This window comes from Heterocephalus glaber, unplaced genomic scaffold (genome assembly GCF_053883595.1).
Source record: "Heterocephalus glaber isolate CG9 unplaced genomic scaffold, H.glaber_assembly_v1.0 deba00001733, whole genome shotgun sequence".
Lineage (NCBI taxonomy): Eukaryota > Metazoa > Chordata > Mammalia > Rodentia > Bathyergidae > Heterocephalus > Heterocephalus glaber.
In genome coordinates, this window is record NW_028258444.1 from 21,046,739 (window position 1) to 21,067,877 (window position 21,139).

Below are 21,139 nucleotides of genomic sequence, written 5' to 3' on the forward strand. Positions count from 1 at the left end.
TAAGGGGCTGGGCGCATGCTCAGTTCTTCACAGGGGGTACTCTGAATCAAAGAAAGTAACCCAGGCCAGAGCTCTTCTCTTGTCTTGATTCCAGTAAGCCCTGGGGACCAGGAAATAAGAAAGGGCTCTGGATAGAATAAAGGGGACTTCCAGAGCAGGACAGGCGCCTTGCAGATGTGGAAATGCTCTTTCCTCCATCTCATTAGTCTGAACTCTTCCAAGGGAAGTGCTCTGATGTCATGCAGGCTACAGGTGCCTGAGAAGGAACTGGCAGGTCTTTAGTGCCCTCTAGTGGGAGTCCTGAATAGGGACCGAGTTCAAGGATCTCTGTTGTAACTGGGAACACCGAGCCCCCTTCCTCAGTGGCCCTGGAGACGGGGCCAGCAAGAAGTTCCTCCCCCACCCCAGCTCCCGCATAGTTATTTAAGGCTGCGGGCCTCAGACCTGAGGCCTGTTACAAGGATGCTGGAGCAGGATCGTTTCCTGAGCGGAGTGGATGCTGGAGAGAGAAGAGGTCGGTGGGAGCCCTGAGGAGCAGGAGAGCAGAGGGGAGTGGGAAGTGGGTATGGGAGGCCCTTCCTTGGAAAGGCCTCATCGTCAGGCACATTTCTTGGGAAAGCAAGGAAGGGAAAGTCCAAGTTGGTTGGGACTTTGTTTCCTCTCAGAAGAAGTAATTCCTTCTTAAAATTGCTCATCCCCTTCAGTAATGAAATGTGCATACATGGGAAAGATGTGTTTGCAGAGATTCAAGGGATAGGATGACAAAGGGAACCCTACTTGCTCCATTTCCCTTTTCCAGCAGGAGGACATCAGCCTACTGAGAAGCTGAGAGGTTTATGGGTTCGATCTGCCTTTGCTCTCGGGGTGGCAGAGCAATAGCAGCAGAAGTAAACCAGAGGATGTATGCTGGAGACAGAAGAAGCCAGTCTTCTAGTAGCGCCTGAGAGCAGAGAGTTGAGAAGGGCACAGGTCCAGTGACCTCCTGCCCTGTCCACTGGCGCTGAGTGCAGTGTATGGACTCGGCCGCACACCCCTCTCCCTCTCAGTGCCTCTTGGTGTCATGGACACCTAAGCAAATGCCACCCTCCTGTAGCCCCCTCACTTCGGAGTGTGCTAGGTTCCCAAACAGATGTGCTTGTGCATGATGGGATCACCGAGGTGCGGGGGACACCATCTCCGGCTCCATCTCCACTGAACAGCAAACTTGGGTCAGGTGGCTGTGACTGCTGCACTCTGTGTTCCAGTGTCTGGTCATGAGCATCACGGGCACTGGGTGGTAGCTGTGGTGGTTGGAAACTCAGCTGCAGCCATTTCTGATCCTGAAGGCAGCATGGTGGTGTGTTGTTACATCCTTGCTGTTAACAGGCCCACTGGTAGGGCACCTCCTGCCTCCTTCCTCTCCAGCTGCTACCTGCCACTCCACCTATGATTTCACAAGTGCCTGATTCCCTGGGTTGAACTTTTTCTTTTTTCCCAAGATGGTTTGTTTCCAGCACTGCTGGTGTAGTGGGCATGCAGCTAGAACTGCCCTGAATGGTTGAATCTGTTTCTAAGAGATCTTTAGGGCCACTGGCTCAAGCAGGAAGGACCAAACTAGACTAGGGGCAGGAAGTTCAGGGCTGGGTAGAATACTGTCTCACAGGAGCCTGTGCAGCAGGGACAAGGAAAGTGCAGATGGGGGTGAGGCAGAAGCTCCTGGGGAGGACCAGCCTCTGGCCAGATGTGACATTGGCCAAGTTGATCATGAGGACCTTAGACTGCACTTCTCTTCTCTTCCCCTCCCAGGTGTCTGCTCAGGAGGGACATCAGATAGCACTGGCTCAGTGCTCCCTCTTCCTCTGCGAGCCATAGCTGCTGACTGGACAGTTCTGGTGGGTCCGAGGACCCTGAAGTACAAGAGGGCTCAGGTCTTAATTCAGATCTCAAGGGTGGTGGTGGGGGGGATGTTTTAGAATAAGAGTCCCCTAAGAGCAAAGACTAAGGCTCTCCCTGGCATCAGCTGTGGGAAGGGGAGTTGTTCTTTGATGTTCACCACCCCAAATCATACATGTAACCTGGCTGAGGAGATACTTCAACAGGGCCTCGCTTATGGTGTTATGGCGTGTGGCAATTTCAGACAAAGTTCCCCAATTCTTCCAAAGAAGTGGAGGTCTAGGTCCCTTCCCATTGAAACTGAGCGGGCCATGAGGGCTGCTACCCCTGCGGCACAGTGGAAGACAGGCCTTATGACTTCCAGGGTTAGGTCACAAGAGTCCACGCAGCTTTGACCAGGACCTATTGGGCTGTTGTTCTTTGGTGGTCCCTCTGGGAACCCAGCTCTCTGTGAAGCTGTGGACAGCCTGAGCCACAGGAAGTTGCCTGTGGCAGTCCTGCTGAGCTGTCATCCCCTCTCGGGGACACTGAAGGGCTGGTCCTAGCCCTCGTGTCTGAGTCATACCCAGATGTGAGTCCTCCCTGCTGAGGCTTCAGGCTCCATCACCATCACCTCTGTCCCAAGCCCCTGACCCTCCTGGGCCCCTAACACAATAAGGTGGCTGCTGCATTGCGCCCCTAAGCAGGTAGGGGTTTGAATCAGAGCAGTAGCCCAGTGCCACCTGGAGTCACCCTCCACACCAGGGCTCTTCCGTGAGATCACTGCCAAGTCCCGCACTCAGTAGGTTGTGGTAGGGGCAAACAGTCATTAGAGGCACAAAACCCAGCAAGCACTTTGTGAGACCTGACTGACAGCTGATGTTGGAAGGTCACAGGTGCAGGAGACTGCAATAAGCAGGCTGTGAAGAGCTAACTCCACAACTGGCTTGTTTTGAGAAGTGGGTCTGGCTGAAGCCTATGTGCCGAGGTCAGAGTAACTCGCACCCAAATTCCATTCCCACAATTAAAACCTTCTGACTAGAAGGACAAAGTTCCAGTTACCATCATATATTTTGTCTATTCTGTTCCTAATTCGAGAATGCTTTGTCTTGTCCTTTATGAGCCTTGTTTAGATTAATTTCCATACAAACTGCACATAGCTCGCCTTTACCCTAATTGACTGCCAATAGAAGCCAGTGCCTGGGACTGGCCGGGGCCTTGGTCAGTTGCACCAGCGTTGGCCGTCCTGGCGCCCTGCTTTCTTTCCTAGTTCTGTGTGTTAGTTTTATTTCTCAGGCCTGCGTCATATACTGGGCAGGACACTGGAACCTAACTGCAGGGGGCTCCAGTACATGGGCCATTCTCCTCCGTGGGGAGAGGTATCCACACAAGGCCTCTGGGGGCTCAGCTCCCATGGTGCAGTGATTTTGGGAAGCCCTCACTGACATGTGCTGGGGGGCAGCATGAGGCCATGGTTCACCTCCCCATCTGCCCCCACCCCTTACCCTTCACCCCACAGTATTGTTCTCCTATCCAGCAGAGGAGCTGTCCCCCAAAGTCTATTCCAGCCTGTCACACAGAGCTCACAATGGGGCTGGAATCTCTAGCCTCTGATTGGCTGAGCAGGTGAATAATGATCCTCATTTCTTAGGCTTGGAGGTGGACAAGAGCCTGAGCAAGCAGACCTGGATTTGGCACCGGTTCTGGCCTCACTGTCTCTGAGCTCAGGGGCAGGTTTGGCTATGTCTCTGCATCTCAGTTTCCCCTTCTATAAAACAGGCCAGGCCTGGGATGGGGATTTAGCTCAGTGGTTTTGCCGCCTGCTGTGCAGTCGGAAGGACCCGAGTTCAATCTCCGGTAACAAAAAAACCCCCAACAAAACAGGGCAGGGCTGAGTCCCTTGAGAGGTGCTGTCCTCCTCTTTAACTGCTGCAGGTCAAGTAGCCTCGAAGCAAGTCCATGTGGTTGGATACAAGGCCCAGGTCCCTGTCCGGTGAGTCTTAGGAGATGAAGGACATTTCATGTGCTTGCAGAGATTTTAGTCTACAGCTTTGCCAGTTGTATTAGACCTCAAATGACAGCGACTTAAGCAAGATAGAACCTTAGTTTTCTCTTAGTTTTACTTCTAGGACTGGAACAGACCTCAAGGAGGGTCTCAGGCTGTGTCTATCTTGTTGTGTCACAGGTTGATGGGCAATTCTGAGCCAAGCCAGACAGCCACTGTCACCTCTGAGCTCGAGCCAGAGAGGGGCAAGGCAAGGAGAGGTGTATTTCAAACCTTGATGTTCCTGTTGGTGTCCTCAGAGGCTGCTGGAAAACCCCGTGTGCCTTAGGGCTCCCTGCTTCAACAGAAGGGGACAGCTGGTGCTAGGGCAAAGAAAGAGTCTGATCCTCCAGGCAAGGAGGTGTGGGCCCCACCACATCCAGTCATCCCAACTCAGCCTTGTACACCAGTAAGCAAGAGGAGTTAATGAGAACTGCTTCACCTGTCGCTGAGAGGGCTGGGTGTTTATTATTAATTTTCTTTCATTTTTTTACTAGTACGTGTTTGTAGTACAGTGGTTACATTCGTCATGGGGGAGTTGGTACATGTACATAACACACCTTCACTCTCTCCCCTTCCTCCACCTCTTGGCCTCCTTCCCTTTGGATGTTTATCTTATTGATGGATTGATTGATTTTTATTATAAAACATTTATTGGTACATTTTAGGGATACATGATGATAACACTCATCATTAGGGCCCCTTAGATATTTAAATTAGAGCCCATGAAGGGTGCAGAACCTGGGTTGGAGTTACAGGCTAAGGACCTAGCCCGTTCCTGGGTGAATTCAGCCCGAAGGAGGGTGTGGAGGGCGTGCTTTGATGTGAGGGGCTGACTGAAGTCTCTGGCACTCAGAATCTAGCTCTAACTTGGCTGCTCTGCACCAGGAGGACTTCAAGCCTGAGTGTTGCTGGAGTAGTGTCCTCAGCTTTGGTCAATGGTCACATGAAATATGCTTTCCTTTCACTGCAAAAATATTTTTCTAGGACCTAGCCAATTGATCACATCACGCCCCATTCTTCATATCAGGGCCATGTAAGCAATTTTTATTAGCGTGTATTGTAAAGGCAAAACTTTGTCCTGTTAGAGCAAACAGACTGCTTCCTGCAGATAGTAAGGGCTCGGATTTCTTCTTCCGCCCTGGCGGCCCGGAGACTTCCTCAGAGCCTGTGTTGCCAGGCAGGCCAGCCCTCATTACTCCGTTTCCCAGGGCCCCGCATTTTAGTTCTACGACTTTGAAACGTGTTGCCTTCCACGTTCTCCCTGGAAAGAAGCAGGCTATCATTAATGACAGAATAGAAAACAAAAGACCCTTAATTGTAAGCAAACAAAACGAGCGGGCCATGGCCACGAGGGGTGGTGCTGTTGCTGACTTGAGGACGGGTGTTGACTTGCGGTTTCCCAGCAGCAGGGGGGAAGGGCATGCTGGGAGACAGAAAGAAGGCAGCCCTGTGGTGAGAGTTGCAAAGCAGCACAGCAGGGAGCCCTGAGATGACTAGGGGTAGGGGTGGGGGAGTGGTTCTGCCCAAGCCCAAGGTGCAAGCAGAGGAGGGACCTGGGCACTGATCTCAGTTCTACTCCCTGGAAGCTGTGTGACCCTGGGCAAGTCACTCAACTTTTCTGTTCATCGGTGTAGTAACAGTAACTGCCACATGTTGTTGGGAGAGTTTGATGTTTAAGTTAATGCCCAGGAGGGGGAAGAATAGAGCCTGGCTCTTAGTAAGTGCCCAGTAAATGGAGCTTGCATCCTGCTCGTTATGGTTGGAGGAAGGATGAGGAGGAGGAGGAGCAGGCACTGTGGAGGCCTCTGGCTCAGAGTGGAGCTGCCAAGGCCACGAAGGCAGAGCGTGGGTAGAATGAGCCTGTGTAAACTGCCAGTGTGTTCTGGGCATCAGAAGATGGAGCCCCAGATTCCAGCGAGGAGGAGTCAGGTGGGAGCAGGCTTAGCTGCTTCTGGGCAAATGTGCCCCAGGCCAGCCTCACTGTGAGCAGAGCTGTGCCCGAGTCCCTCCTCCCTCCCTTGGGCGCAGCAGGTCCGGATTCACTGCGGCGGGGGGTGCTGGCCCTGTGTCAAAGGCCCTGGGGCTGGCCCTGATGGTGGCTGGGCCCAGGTCCAAGGGAGGGTGATCCGGCCCTTTGGACATGAGGACAGGCTGGGAACAGATCGGTCCTCCCAGAACCCCCAGGGGACTTTGGGGTGGGCACCCACCAAGGCCAGACCTCCTGGTACCTGCGTGTGACTGTTGGGCTGTTAGGGTTTAGGTGTGAGACCGGAGCGGGAGCTCTAGCGATCAGGGATGTTGAGACCCTGGAGGTCAGGATGGGAAAGTGGGAGAGAGTGGGCTCAGCCAAGAGAGGCTGAGAGGGAAGGGCACAGACACTTGGGGAGGGGTGGAAGCTTACCTCGATGGTGGTGAGGGCATCGATGGGGGCTTATGGTAGGGGGTGGTATATGGGCCACCAAGTGATGTGAGGAAACTACTGTAACCCCCGACTTGCTAGATGTCCCATGCACTCACTCTAGAATCGAAGAATGAATTCTAGGAACAACAGAGGTTAAGAGTAGGAAGAATCTGTGGGCCGGGGATTTAGCTCAATGGTGCCGTGCCTGCCTTGCAAGGCACTGAGTTTGGTTCCTGGTACCAAAAAAAAAAAGAGAGAGAGTAGGAAGAATTTATTGAGAGAAAGATAGCTCCTGTTTAAGAGAAACAGAAGGCCACCCCCCAAAGTGGGCTGCCAGCAGACCCCACTTCTCAAGGGAGTTTTATAGAGCAAAGCCATGAGGTGAGGCGGGTACAAGGTGGGACAAAACTGTCAGCCAGTAGGATTACAAGCATTGTCACTTAGGTAATATGGATTAAATAGGGATCAAATGGGGAAGCAAGTCATGTAGCAAGCCTGCAGGGACTGAACGAGGATTTTCGGGGGAAGGAATGGGCTGGGGAGGTTTTGGTCCCTCACCCAAGGTGATTAATGCCTATTTGGAATGTCAGTCACTGCTGTTCATCCTAGGGGAAGTATGTAGTCATTTCTCCTTGTCTGGAAGCCTGACCTTCAGTGAATGCACCTCCAGCCACAGTTGTAATAATGTTCGTTTTTTTTGGTACCAGAGATTGAACTCGGGTCCTTGTGCTTGCGAGGCAGGCGACAGAACCACTGAACTAAATCCCCTGGCCTAATATGTTCTTATCTTCTGCACTGACTCTCTCAAGGGCCCAGCCCTGTCTGACTGCCTATGTATTTTTTTGTTTTTGGTACTGGGGATCAAACCCTGGTCCTTCAGGCGGCGAAAGCACTGAGCTAAATCCCCGGCCCTGACTGCCTATAATATTTTAACTTAGCTGTCTATAATAGTATCAGGGTGTATGCATTATTCAGGTTGTATGTATTCAACATGTGCAGGGGTTTGTATATAATTACACCATAATAAAGCTGTAAAAAACTTCTATAAGTAAGAAAGTGATAGCCTGACAAGAAAGACATGAGAGAATTGAACAGGCACTTTATAAAGGATATTACTCAAATGGCTAGTGGCAAAGAGTGGTTCACCCTCGTGGTCATCAAGGATAAGAAAAACCACCAAGAGGTAGCTACCTCTACATTTCCACCAGCCTGCCTAAAACTGAAAAGATGAATGAGTATTAGTGTTGCTGAGGATTTGGAGCAGCAGAATTTCTCATATGCTGCTGGTCGTTGCATAAGTTTGTAGTATTGTAGACAGCTAAGCTAGTTAGAAAATATTATAAGGCAGTTAGGCGGGGCTGGGCCCTCAGCACAGAAGATTCCGTGGTTGGAGGTTCATTCACTAAAGGCCAGGATTCAAGAAACAGAAGAATGACTGTACCCACGCACCTCCTCTAGGGCTGAACAGAAGTGATCGATATTCTAAATAGACATCCATCACCTTGGGTGGGAACCGAAACCTCCTGAGTCCATTCCTTCCAGGCAAATCCTTGTTCGTTCCCTGTAGGCTTTCTATATGACTTGCTTCCCCATTTGACCCCTGTTTAATTAATATTACCTAAGCGACTATGCTTGTTATAACCATATTGGCTGAGCACAGTTTTGTCCCACCTCATACCCACCTTGTGATTTCCCGTTGGATCAGCATTAATTAAGCGACTATACTTTTTTTTTTTGGTACGGGGGTCGGACTCAGGACCTTGTGCTTGTGAGGCAGATGCTGGAACCACTGAGCTAAATCCCCAGCCCTAGCCCCTATACTTTTAATCTTATTAGTTGACTGGAGTTTTTTCCCACCCTAAACCCACCTCACCTGGTGGATTTGCTCAATAAAACACCCTTGAGAAGCAAGGACTATGGGCAACCCACTTTTGGGGGGCCCCTTCTGTCTCCCTTAGGCTGCAGCTTTCTTTCTCTTAATAAATTCTTCCTACTCTTAACTTCCTTGTTCCTAGAATTCATTCTTCGATTTTAGAGAACACGAACTCGGCGTGTCACATCTAGCAGGTTGGGAGTTATAATAAACAGTTCCCTTATATTATTTGGATCATATGCTCTATATCAGTAAAACCACTTTGGAAAATAGTTGGATGTAAAATATGTTCTCTCTCTTTCCTTTTTTTGCTCTACTAGTGGCCATGTATGAAGCTATTTCAGAAATGGGTCCTGCTCTGTTAAGCCTCCGGACAACAGCCACCCCTGCCAACCTCCTGACTGCAAACTCAGGGCGCTGGTGCCACCAGCAGTGAATAACAGAATGAGACAGGAGAAAAGGGCTCAAGGCTCCTCAACAGGTCCTTCTTATTTTTATTTTGTAGCTGCCCCAAAGCCTTGCAGCCAGCCCAGCTGCACCAGGCACCTCACAGCCTCTTCAGAAGATGTTTGCTTTGGCTGCAGCAGGCTTTGGCTGCAGCAGGCTTTGGCTGCGGACATATCCAGGATGACTGCCCTGTGGCCCTTCTGGGTGACCCTGCCCCTCTGGAGCCCTTCTCAGTCAGGTGCACAAAGGGCCCTTTCTCTACCTGTGGCCACCTATATAAACTACCTCCCCATACCCTTAGCAGGTTCAGTCTTCTGCTGTTCCCCCTTGCACTGCAGTATAAGTCCTAATAGAGCCTCTTCTGCATGGCATATTTTTGCATACTTGTGATTTCTATTTTGAGCAGTGCTTGGTGAGCTGGTAACACTAAGAGCTGGTAACACCAAATGCCTCTGATACTGCAAGTGGCCAGAGCCCAGAACGGGTAAGTCTAAAGGCTGCTGGTGCTGAAAGTGGCCAGCAGCTGAGGCTCTTAGTACTAAAGGCAGCTCACAGCCAGAGCATTGGAGAGCGGCAGAGTATTGCAGCACCAGCCATCTCTGGTCTCTGGAAGAATTCCCAAGACCTGCTGGTAGTTGTAGCCACTAGCATTCATAGCTCAGGGCAGTGAACACTAAAAGAGCTACACTGTGCCAATTAGTGACTTCTGTATGAATTGATCAAGAACCCACAGCCATTTGTAACATCTCAGAAGCCTGTACAGGGTCCCTGCCCTTTAGAGGGCCCTGAAGAAGAAGGCAGCCAATGGTGATGGTTCTAGTGGTTCAAGAATTGGCCCAGGCCTGATTTCTATCTTAAGAATCCACAATAGTCAGTGACAGTATGAGGATGAATGGGGAACAGGTAGGCAGGTGTCCTAGGCAAGGTCTGGATTAAAGTGGCTTATAATTTATATCATATACCTGGTGGTCATTTCCTTGATTCCTGAATGTATAATTGGGGTTGATGCACTTAGAACAAGTGTAATACCCACATGAAGTCCTTGGTTTGTGGGATAGGGCTGTCAGAGGGGGCAAAGCCAAGTTGAGAGCTCACCACCCCCAGTCAAGGGTGTAGACTAAAAACAACATTCATCCTGCAGGCATGGCCATTAATGCAATGCTGTCCTTCAGCATCCAAAGGACTCAGGTAGTGGTTCCCGTCACATCTCCATTGAGCTCACCTGCTTGGTCTCAGCAGAAACAGGCACAACCTGGCAGTTGGATGTGACTACCATATATGTGACCATACAGCCCCGCTGGCAACTGCCTTGCCAGATGTGGGGTCTGCTGGAGAAGAGGGGCCCCGCTGCAGATACTGAGCACACAAACACCCATCAGGCAGAAGATGCATTCTCTTCTAATCCAGTTCTTTTTTTTTGGTACCAGGGATTGAACTCAGGACCTTGCGGTTGCAACACAGGCGGCAGCACCGCTGAGCTAAATCCCCAGCCTTCTTCTAATCCAGCTGGGAGAGGAAGACGCAACAGCTCACATGGGGTGAACTGGGCACTAGTATAATTTGCAGCTTTGCCCAGGATTATAACGAATTTCCTGTCCTCTTTCATATTATAGTTTGAAGAGATCCAGACTCTTAATGTCTGCAGGACACAACAATATTGTGCTGTAAGGGCCAGGTGAGCAAAGAGTGGCTGAATCCAGGAGGTCTCAGCAGCACACACACGCTCCTGCGGGTGGGAGATAAAGCCCACAAAGAGGCAGAGAACCTCGAAAGCTGAAAGGTCTTCAGGTGTCCGGTGATCATAGAGCAGAAGGACGTCTCTCCTAGCATAACTGTAGGGGGATTTGGGAAGCCTCTTACTTGACACGTGAATTTGGAAATCTCCAAGGCATTCTAGTGGAGGCGTGAGTGGGCCGGGGAGGAGTCTGGGGCTCAGCCCACGCGTCTCTCGTGCACGTTACTAGGTGACCATGGACACAGCATCAGGTCTCTGTCATCAGCTTGTCCCTGCCACCTGTCCTCTGATGGTTTCTAGTCTCGGAATCTCTCTCCTTCTCTACCTCCTCCTTCTCCCTGGTTGCTGCCTGTCTCCTGTGACCCACTGCACTTCACGCTATGTGGTGTCCACCGTGTCACTGCCCAGCCCCCATGGCCGGGTGAAGGCTGAGCAGGAAAATCTTGCCCGTGGCACATAGGCAAAAGCTGGGCAGGGCTTGTCTAGGAGCTGTAGGGCCCTGCGTTCTGGCCCTTGATGCCCTCTGCTGACTGCTGGGAAATCTTCTTTTTAGCAGAGCCTGGGCACAAGGCGGCTGGCAGAGCCTGGGTTCCGAGCTGATCCCTGCCCTGCCCTTGTGGGAAAAGGCTTTTCCCTTCTCTGGGTCTCAGTTTCTTCATGTCTCAAACTGGGCAGTTGGACGCAGTGACCTCTATGGCCCCATCTGGCCCTGCAGTTCAGTCCCCACCCGTGAGGGTTAAAGGAGGGCAGCCTGGGGTTAGGGACAGTGTTCGTTTCCAGTGACTGTCCTAACATGATCGCCAACCCTGACAGTTCCGGAGGCCAGAAGTCCGATCAAGGTGTCTGCAGGGCCTGCTTCCTCTGAAGACTGGGGGCAAATCCTTCCTCGCCTCTCCTGGCTTCCAGCGGTTTCAGTGTCCTTGGCCTGTGGCTGCCTCTCTAAACTCTGCGCCCACCTTCACGTCTCCTTCTCCTCCTCTGTGTCCAGGTCTTCTCTCGTCGCTTACAGTACACGGTCATTGCATTTAGGGCCCTCTTTGTAAGCTATGATGACCTCCCAGGACCCTTTTGATTACATCTACAAAGACACTTTGCTGCATTAGTCCCTGTTTCTGGACGTGGGCTTATCTTTCTGGGTCATCATTCACCCAGTACAAGGACCAAAGCTTTGGATCTAAGCAATGCATCCCTTGTGGGTGAGGGGAGAGGAGAGGGCCTGTGGGCTCCTAAAATTGCCTGGAAGATTGCAGCTTTCCCTGGAGCACCCTCTGCCCCCAGGTGGAAATGCATCTCTCCCAGGCCTCCTAGGGCTGTGGGCCGCCTGTGGCTGAGGGGCGGAGAAAGCTGTTGAGAGAGGGGACTGAGCAACAGGGCTGTACAGAGGCAACACAAAAGGGACGGGCGTCATTGGCCTTGGCCTCGGTAACTCCTGCCTCCTCTGCCAAAGAAGACCTTCACCCTGCACAGACAGAACCCTGGGGTGTTTCTCCATTGGCTCACACTCCTCTCAGCCCAGGCCCACATTGCCAGCTCATTGGTCAGCACAACTGCAGCTCTGATTGGGGCACTCTCCCACTCAAACACCTCCTATGACTCCCTGCTCCTGCCGAGGCAAGCCTAAACTCCTTCAAGGCCTGCCATCACAACAAACCTGAGAATACAGAATTTCTTTCCTAAAATCCTTCCCCTTCTGGCTGTTATTCGAACCTACCCCTAGACCCTCTCCCTCTGGGCTTTTCCTGACACTGACTCCTCCTGGAATGAGTCTCTTCCTTCCAGCAACCTCAAAACCTAGCTATCTTTAAAGTTCCAGCTCTATGACTTCCTGTAAGCACCCCTTCCGATTTCCCAAGGTGGATTGTTATAGATGGGGGCACATGAATCCACTTGTCACAGTAGGCTTTTTTGTGGTGAGAAAAGGAAAAGTTTATTCCAGTGAACAGGGACTAAAGTCGGGGAGATTCTAACAGCTAGCTGGGAAAAGCCGGTTTATTACATCCGTGTGTGGATGGGCTGACACTAGGAGAGAGATATTAACCCCTAACTGGGAAAGGAATTGGCTTATATAAGTGTTGAAGGGGCTAAGGAATTGGGGTGAAATGTTTATGATTAAATCCAGGACAGCTCGCATAGGTGTGCAGTCACTGGACTTCTCAGCACCAGGGGGGGTTGTATACTTTGTTTTGAGTCCATTTGTCCTATTTACTGAGAACCTGCTGTTGTTTGCTGAAAGCAGCCTCGTTGCTTTGTCCTGTTTGTTTGTGAAGGACTCACTTAGGTCAGGCCTGACAGGATGTGATCATTTTGTCCACCATGTCTCTCTTGAGACATGTCTGGCTTTGTATCTTGTCCCATAGGGGACTCATTTCCAGAACAGAAGTCACCTCTGTTGGCCAGAGCTACATCAGCTCACTTTTAGATCCTGGCACCTCACACAGTGTTTAGCACATAGCATTTGCTCCTTTTTTCACATGTGGGCTGGGAATGTAGCTCACTGGTAGAGCACTTTGGCGAGAACGAGTGAAGCAAAACGAGCAAACAAACCAAACGAGTCAAGTACCTGTTACAGTTCTTGTATATTGCTCCTCAGTAGCTCCAAGGGTGACTTTCTGAAGTACTGCCGCACACAGCTTTCTGACCTTGGGGCTTGATTGCATTCTCTGCTGATTGGTGCAGGTGCACAAGCTCAGATGGCCTGCAGGCCCTCTCCTCCCGGGCTGGCTGTGGTTCACTGTGGGTGCTCTGCATCCTTGCGTGATATCAAGCTGGCTTGAAATGTTGGAAACTTTATTTTAAAGAATTAATGAGCTGGGTGTGCTTGTGTAGCCTCTAATTCCAGTTCTTTGGAAGGCAGAGGCTGGAGGATAGCAGGTTTGAGGCCAACCTGGGCAACGTAGTGAGACCATGTCTCAAAATGAAAAAGGGCTGGGATGTAGCTCAGCAATAGAGTGCTTGCCTAGCATGCGTGAGGCCCTAGGTTCAATTCCTAGTACAGTATTGCGTAGAATGAACAAAACAAAACAAAACAGAATTAATGAAATTTGAATGACATATTTTATTTTATTTAATTAAGTTTATTGGTACATTTTAGGTATACGTAATGATCACATTCATCATAAGGAATTTGTACCTGTACATGATGTATCTTGCTTCTTTTTTCCAGATTCTCTCCCCTCCCTTCAACCTCTCTTCCCCTCCTTATTTACAAAAGCTTTGTTTCCATTTTTCCTTCTTTTCTCATTTTTTCCCTTTCTCTTCCTTCCTTTCCCTCACCGCCCTCCTAGTTCCCCTACCCATCTGAACTTTTTCTTCTGATTTCACAATATCTATTATACATTTTGGTCCTCACTTACACTTTCAGTTTCTCACACCAGAGAAACAATGGTATTCACACATGTGTGTCCAATTTATTTCACTTAAGCGTATGGTCTCAAGGTGCATCTATTTAGTTTAAAAAGTCTTAAGTTTGTCTTTCTTTATGGCTGAATAGTTCTCCATTGTATAAAAACCCCCACATCTTCTTTATCCATTCATTGGTTGATGGGCATTTGGGGTGTTTCCAAGATTTAGCTATTACAAACTAGGCTGCAGTGGGTGTACATGTACCACTGTGGTAGGATGCTTTTAATTCTTTCAGGAAGATACCAAGAAGGGGAATAGCTGGGTCAAATGGAACTTCTAGTTTTAGTTCTTTTGAGGAAACGCCACACTGATTTCCACAGTGGTTGGACCAGTCTACACTCCCACCAACAGTGGAGAAAGGTTCCTTTTCCACCACAGCCCCACCAGGACTTGTTGGTTGATTATTTTCTTTTTGGTACTGGGGATTGAAGTTGGGACCTTGCACTTGCAAGGCAGGCGGCAGAACCACTGAGCTAAATCCCCGGCCTGTTGGCTGATTTCTTGATGATATTCATTCTTTCTGGAGTGAGATGGAATCTCAACATTGTTTTAATTTGCATCTCATGAATGACAAGTGATGTTGAACATTTTTTCACATATTTATTTGTTGTTTCTACTTCTTCATCTTAGAAGTGTCTATCATTGCAGATGCCTATTTTTGGAATGGGGGGGTCTGATTTCTTTTGAGTTCTTTATATAGTCTAGATATATATTCCTTTGTCTGAAGAACAGCTAGTAAAATTTTTTCCCCACACTATGGGTTGTCTTTTCACTTTGTTGGTGGTTTCTCTTGCTGTGCAAAAGCTTTTTATTTTATTTTTATTTTTTTTTGTATTAAATTCTTTTATTGGTACATTGTAGGTATACAACACAATTACATTTCTCATTGGGAATTGTACCTTTATGTAATGCATCTTGGTTCTTATTTTTTCCCCATTCCTAGCCCTCCCTTCACACCCTCCACCCTTCCCTATTTATAAAGACTTTATTTCCATTTTTTCCATTTCTCAGCATTTTTCCTTTCCCTTCTTTCCTTTCCCCTGCCCCTCCCATTACCCCTACCTCTTTGGACCTTTTCTTCCTATTTTACATTATCGATTATTCATTCTAATCATCGGTACATTTTAGGTATACAATGTAATGACATTCATCATTGGAAATTTGCACCTTTACATAGTCTCTCTTGGTTCTTATTTTTCACCCTTGCCCAGCCCTCTCTTCAACCCCTCCAGTCCTCCCTATTTACAAAGATTTTGTTCCTAGTTTTCCATTTTCTCATATTAATCCCATTCCCTTCTATCCTTTCCCCTAGCCCTTCCAATTCCTTCCCCTTTGCCCCTTTTCTTCCTATTTCACATTACCTATTATACATTTAGTCCTTATTTACACTTTCAGTTTCTCACACCAGAGAAACTATTGAGTATTTACACATGTGTGTCCTATTTATTTCACTTAAGAGTATCGCCTCAATGTGCATCCACTTAGCTATAAATGTCTCTAATTTCTCATTTTTCATGGCTGAGTAGCATTCCATTTTATTAAAAAAACCACATTTTCTTGATCCAGTCTCCAGTTGATGGGCATTTGGGCTGTTTCCAAGTTTTAGCTATTACAAACTGCACTGCTATGAACATGGGTGCACATATATCACTGTGGTATGATTCTTTTAATTCTTTGGGGAAGATCCCCAGCAGGGGAATAGCGGGGTCAAATGGGATTTCCAGTTCTAGTTCTTTGAGATATCTCCATACTGATTTCCACAGTGGTTGCACCAGTCTACACTCCCACCAGCAGTGGAGCAGGGTTCTTCTTTCCCCACAGCCCCGCCAGCATTTGTTATTGGTTGATTTCATGATAGCAGCCATTCTTTCTGGGGTGAAGTGGAATCTCAGCGTTGTTTTCATTTGTATCTCTCGAATGACCAGCGATGTTGAACATTTTTTCATGTATTTATTTGCTATTTCTACTTCTTTGTCTGAGAAATGTCTGTTCATTTCAGATGCCCAATTTTGGATTGGGTCTTTAAATTTGGGAGGTCTGATCTTTTTAAGTTCTTTATAGATTTGAGATAGTAGTCGTTTGTCTGAGGAAGAGCAGGTGAAGATTTTTTCCCACATTGTGGGTTGTCTGTTCACACTGCTGGTGGTTTCTCTTGCTGTGCAGAAGCTTGCAAAAGCTTTTTAATAAGATGAGATCCCAGTTGTTGATTTTTTGTGCTAGTTCTCGTGCGATTGGGATTTTGTTCATAAAGTCTTTGCTTACACCAATGTCTTCGAGAGTTCTACCTAATTTATCTTCCAGAAGATTTAATGTTTCTGTTTTAATATTTAGATCTTTGATCCATTTCAGTTTTAGTTTAGTGCATGATGAAAGATATGGGTCTAGTTTTAATCTTTGGCATGGGGAAAGGCAGTTTTTCCAGCACCATTTATTAAAGAGGTTAACTTTCCTCCAGTGAAGGTGTTTGGCTTGTCAAAGATAAGGTGGCTGAGTATGTCTAGAGTTGTTTCTATATCCTCTAGTCTGTTCGATTGATCCCTGGGTCTGTTTTTTGCCAGTACCATGATGTGTTTTTTTTGTTTTTGGTACTGGGGATCGAACTTGGGTCCTTGTGCTTGCACAGCAGGCGGTGAAACCACTGAGCTAAATTCCTGGCCCACCATGATGTGTTTTAAAATTTTTGTTTTTTATCACAGTAGCTTTGTGTATAATTTCAAGTCAATTTCAATTTCAAGGGGATTGTAATGCCCCCTGCCTTGCCTTTGTTGCTTGGAATTGCCTTTGCTATTTTAGGTCTCTTCTGGTTCCAAATGAATTTTAGGATTGTCTTCTCTAATTCTGTGAGATATGCTGTTGGAATTTTGATTGGGATTGCATTAAATCTATATAACAATTTTGGTAGTGTGGCCATTTTCACTATACTGGTTCTTCCTACCCAAGAACAAGGGATGTTTTTCCATTTTCTGATATCCTCTTCAATCTCTTTTTTCAGAGTACTGTAGTTTTCAGTGTAGAGGTCTTTTACTTCCTTTGTTAGATTGATTCCTAAGTATTCCATTTTTTTTGATATGCTATTGTGAAAGGTGTGGTTTCCCTAATTTCTCTCTCAGTGAGTTTGTTGTTCATGTACAGGAGGGCTATTGATTTTTGAGTGTTGATTTTGTATCCAGCTATGCTACTATATTTGGTTATTAAGTCTAAAAGTCTTTTGGTGGAGTTTTTAGGGCCTTCTATGTAGAGTATCATGGCATCTACAAATAATAATTTAACTTCTTCCTTTCCTATTCTTATTCCTTTTATTTCTTTCTCTTACCTAATTGCTCTGTCTGGTGTTTCCACAACTATACTTGATCTTAGCCAAAAGGCTGAGAAGTGATGGTGTTTCCAGAACTATATTGAACAAGAGTGGTGACAGTGGACATCCTTGTCTAACATACTTTATTTTTATATTTTTATTAATTTTATTGATGCAACTTAGATATACATAATGATCACATTTGTCATAGGGAATTTGTACATATATCTATCTATCTATCTTGATTCCTCTTTTTTTCCCATTCTCTAAATAACATTTTATATCTATAAGTTATACACAAAGAGTTTTTTTGGTTTTTTATTTTTGAGACAGGGTCTCGCTATGTAGCCCTGGCTGGCCTTGAACTCATGGTGATCATCCTGCCCCAGCCTCCTAAGTGCTGGGTTTGCAGGTGTGCACCATCACGCTCAGCTCATAAGATTTTATTTATTTATTTATTTATGTTTTGGTACCAGAGATCGAACTCAGGACCTTGTCCTTGTGAGGCAGGTGGTGGAACCACTGAGCTAAATCCCCGGCCCATGGTTTTGAAGAATATAAAATGTATCTATGTACTCACCACCCAGCAAAGAGAAGAGTGTTGCCAACACCTTGAAGGATGCCAGAGGTCCCTGGTTCAGAGAAGCTACGAGTGAACAGTGCAAGGGATTGCGGGAAGGCTGGGAGACGGGCAGGTCTCAGACCTCTGCATGTCACCTGCGTTCATACCACAGAGGAACTGGGCCCCTTGCACAAACGACAGGGTTTCTTCTGATTGGTAACTATGTGAAGTGGACCAGTTGTGTACGAATCACTGTAGTGCTGAATGACGTCCGTGTGGGTGGCAGGGAGCTGGGGATTCTTCTTTTTTGAGACAATATCTTGCTATATTGCCCAGGCTGCTTTTAAACTCCTGATCTCAACTGCTTTAGCCTCTCCAGACGTGCACCAGAGCATCCAGGCAGTATCTGGGATTCTGATAGGATCTTTATCCTTTTTTAAAAAAATTTAATTTTACTGGTACATGTTTACAATTCACACAGTTTACAGCCATCTTGGGGAGTGGTTACTTGCACACACGTGACAGCTTGTTTTTTTCTCATCACCTTCCCCTTCTGTCACCCTCCCCCTCCTCCTCTGGTTCCCCTATCACATTTTCCATACTTGTTGATATTATTTGGCTTAGCTCATGTTATGGCAAGAGAATAATAAAAATGGATAGAAAGGGACAAGGGATGGATCTCGTCCAATAGCGAAGTAATCCAAGGGAACAAGGATCTTTTCTTACAAATTCTGGGTCCTTGCGCCACTGCGCTAAAACCCCTGCAGTGCATTTTGCTGCCAGTAGATGGCGCAACAGCACCATGCTCGGGGACCATTCTGGGGGAGGAGAGGCATTTTGTATTTTGAAGATGATGGAAAAGAGAAATACCTTACATTGAGAAGTGAAACTCTGGCCCGAACTTAACATAGGCAGAGTTGGTTGCTACGTTTGCATATGTGACGTGAATACCAGAGCCTGACTTGAAGGTCTTTGGGGAACAATTTATTTCATATGAAGTGGGCAGAGCAGCATCCAGCACTTAATAGATGCTTGATAAGATTCAGTATTTCTTTCCTTTTCCATCTGCAGTGCAGTGGCCTGGCTCATCCTTGAAAGCAGGCTTGACACTCACCTCTGCATCTCAGCTGACAGCCACGGAGCAGTGCTTGGTAAGGTACTTTTCTCTTCCCACTGTCCTCATCACGTGGAGGTGGGAGCTGCTGTCTTCCTGTGGCTTTGGAGAAGATCAGGCAGGGACTACCTGGGAAGTGGATGGGTGAATGGATTGGCAACTCAAGCTGTCCAAGAATGGAACAAGCCAGGTGTGGTGGCACACACCTGTAATCCTAGCACTCTGGGAGGCTGAGGCAGGAGGATTGCCCAGGCCAACAACTTAGCAAGACACTTCCTCAAAATAATAAAGGAAGGGCTGGGGATGTGGCTCAGTGGCACCATGCCTGTCTGGCAAGTGCAAGATCCTGGGTTTGACTTCCAGTACTGGAAAAAAAACTAGGAACGGGTTGGCAGGAGCCAGCTCGCAGAGGCCTGGCATGCTATCCCAGGCATCGCGCTGAGTGGCTGGGGCAGAACGTGCCTTGCTTCTAATACACTGCGTGGCCCTGTGCAGGTTTCTAACCTCCCTGATCCTCATCTTTCTCAGTCTCCCTTGTTATAAGAATAAAAGGCAGGGGCTGGGGATTTAGCTCAGTGGTTCCACCGCTGCTGTGCAAGTACAAGGTCCCAAGTTCGATCCTGGTACCAAAAAAAAAAAAAGGATAAAGAGCAGAGTAGGAAGTTCAGAATATATGGCATGGCATAGGGTAATGATAGAATGGTGTACTGGGTGTGTTTGGAGTCTGGGCTGGTGGGAGAGGAGGGCGCTGTGTGCACCAGGTGCCTGGGAGAGAGGGGAGCGAGGTGGTGGAGGGAGCAGGCTCTGTGTCCAACCTGGTGGCCTGAAGGGCTGCTTGGGGCCCTTAGGTTGTAGGCTTAGGGGACTGGGACCGGAAGATGAGGGAGCCCCAGCGTTGAAGACCTCCAGGATCCTGAGCCTGGGGAAGGGTGTTCAGGGCGTGGAGTTTAGAGAGGGAAGAGTTGCTCTCCTCCCTGCTGCAGCACCCTGCCTGCCTTGGGCCATTAAGGCTTTGAGGTCAAGGACTCAGCTGGCCACTGGAAGGGGCTGGGTGCTCACCAGAGCAGAGGAAGGGGCCCTGTGCAAAGCCATGTCTTTGAAATAACCAGGGAGACACCAGGAGGACATCCCAGTAGACAGCCAGAGGCCCCACAGCACAAAGAGGGAACTGGGAGTCCTTCTGATCACTGAAGTCAAAATGACCAATTTTTACCCCCTATTACAGTGCCTAGTAGCTAGTAAGTGCTCAATAAGTGCAAGTCAATGCAATCCGTGTCCTATGTGTGGCACCTCTGCAGGGAATTGTGTCTGGTAGAGAGAGGCTAGGCAGGTCATGACAAGGACCAGGGCAGGAAGGGACCTTACAAGCATCTTACCCTCACTAAGTCCATTTCAAGAAGAGAAGACTTGCCCAAGGTCTGGCTGGAAGCCAGAAAGGGGAACAGTGGGTCATAGGAATCTCCCTGCTTCCTTACCATGTCCTGGACTCTCCAGAGCGACAGACAGGAGTGTCCACTTCCAGCCAGTCTCCCCGGACCCTGCTCAGGACCCTCAAACCCCCCATGTCCATGAAGTCCTCAGGCACCTTCCCAGGCTCCTGGTCTGCCCATGCATGTTGGAGCCAGAATCTGGGAGTCCCATTAGATTCCACCTTCTCCTCCCGCCCCAGCCCAGCCAAGGCCAAGGGCAAAGTCCACACTGCACCTGCCATGTGCCTCTGCTCTCTGGTCCTTCCCCTGCATATTCCTGCCCTTTCTGTCCTCTTCCACTGCCTCACTGACTCTGGTTTGGCCCCAGGTACTCAGGAAAGTCAACAATGGTTGTGGTTGGCTCTTGGGGCTTGGAGGACTCCTTTTTGGGGCCTGGGTCCTGGGTTCTGGCTTGGGTCCCTGTCCCTGTCTGTCCCATGCTCACCAGCAGGGGACGCTCCTGTCCCGTGGAAACCTGGCCCTGCTCCCACTCGGGGCGGGGCCCCAGGAGCCTCTCGGTGTGGCTGGCCTAGTTTGTCAGGCAGGTCTGGAACGCGCTGGCAGGGCAGACAGGGTGTGGGGAAGCTGGGGACCAGGATGTTGGAGGAACGCATCTTTGTAGGTGTTGGGCTGGCCAAGCTGGGTGTGCACAGGCAGTGTGTGTGTGTGTGTGTGTGTGTGTGTGTATGGGCTGGGGGGCATCGTGCTATAGCATGGTTGCATGGAAGTGCCCTGGCTCCTGCTGGCCACCCCCAGGCCTGGGTCCCCTGCAGTGGCTGCCAGGGCTTGGCTGAAAGACAGATCCTTCCAGGGACCCCCATCTCTTCACCACAGGAGCCAGCTTCAGCACCTTGGGGTACAAGCCCCGCAGTACCACTTGGTTTTAAACCTAAACTGCGTTGGCCTTGGTGTCCTTGTAAGAACGAGGACACATAACACCAGT

General features: G+C 48.6%; 1 long non-coding RNA gene across 1 annotated transcript in view; it reads left to right on the forward strand.

Annotated features, from left to right (window-relative positions):
* Nucleotides 1-4,079: 4,079 nt before the first annotated feature.
* Nucleotides 4,080-21,139, forward strand: part of LOC110345521 (uncharacterized) — a 31,841-nt gene continuing 14,781 nt past the window's right edge. The window contains exons 1-3 of the long non-coding RNA XR_002388913.2: nucleotides 4,080-5,215; nucleotides 8,493-10,294; nucleotides 18,685-18,764. This is a non-coding gene — a long non-coding RNA (uncharacterized LOC110345521). The remainder of the gene's footprint in view (nucleotides 5,216-8,492; nucleotides 10,295-18,684; nucleotides 18,765-21,139) is intronic.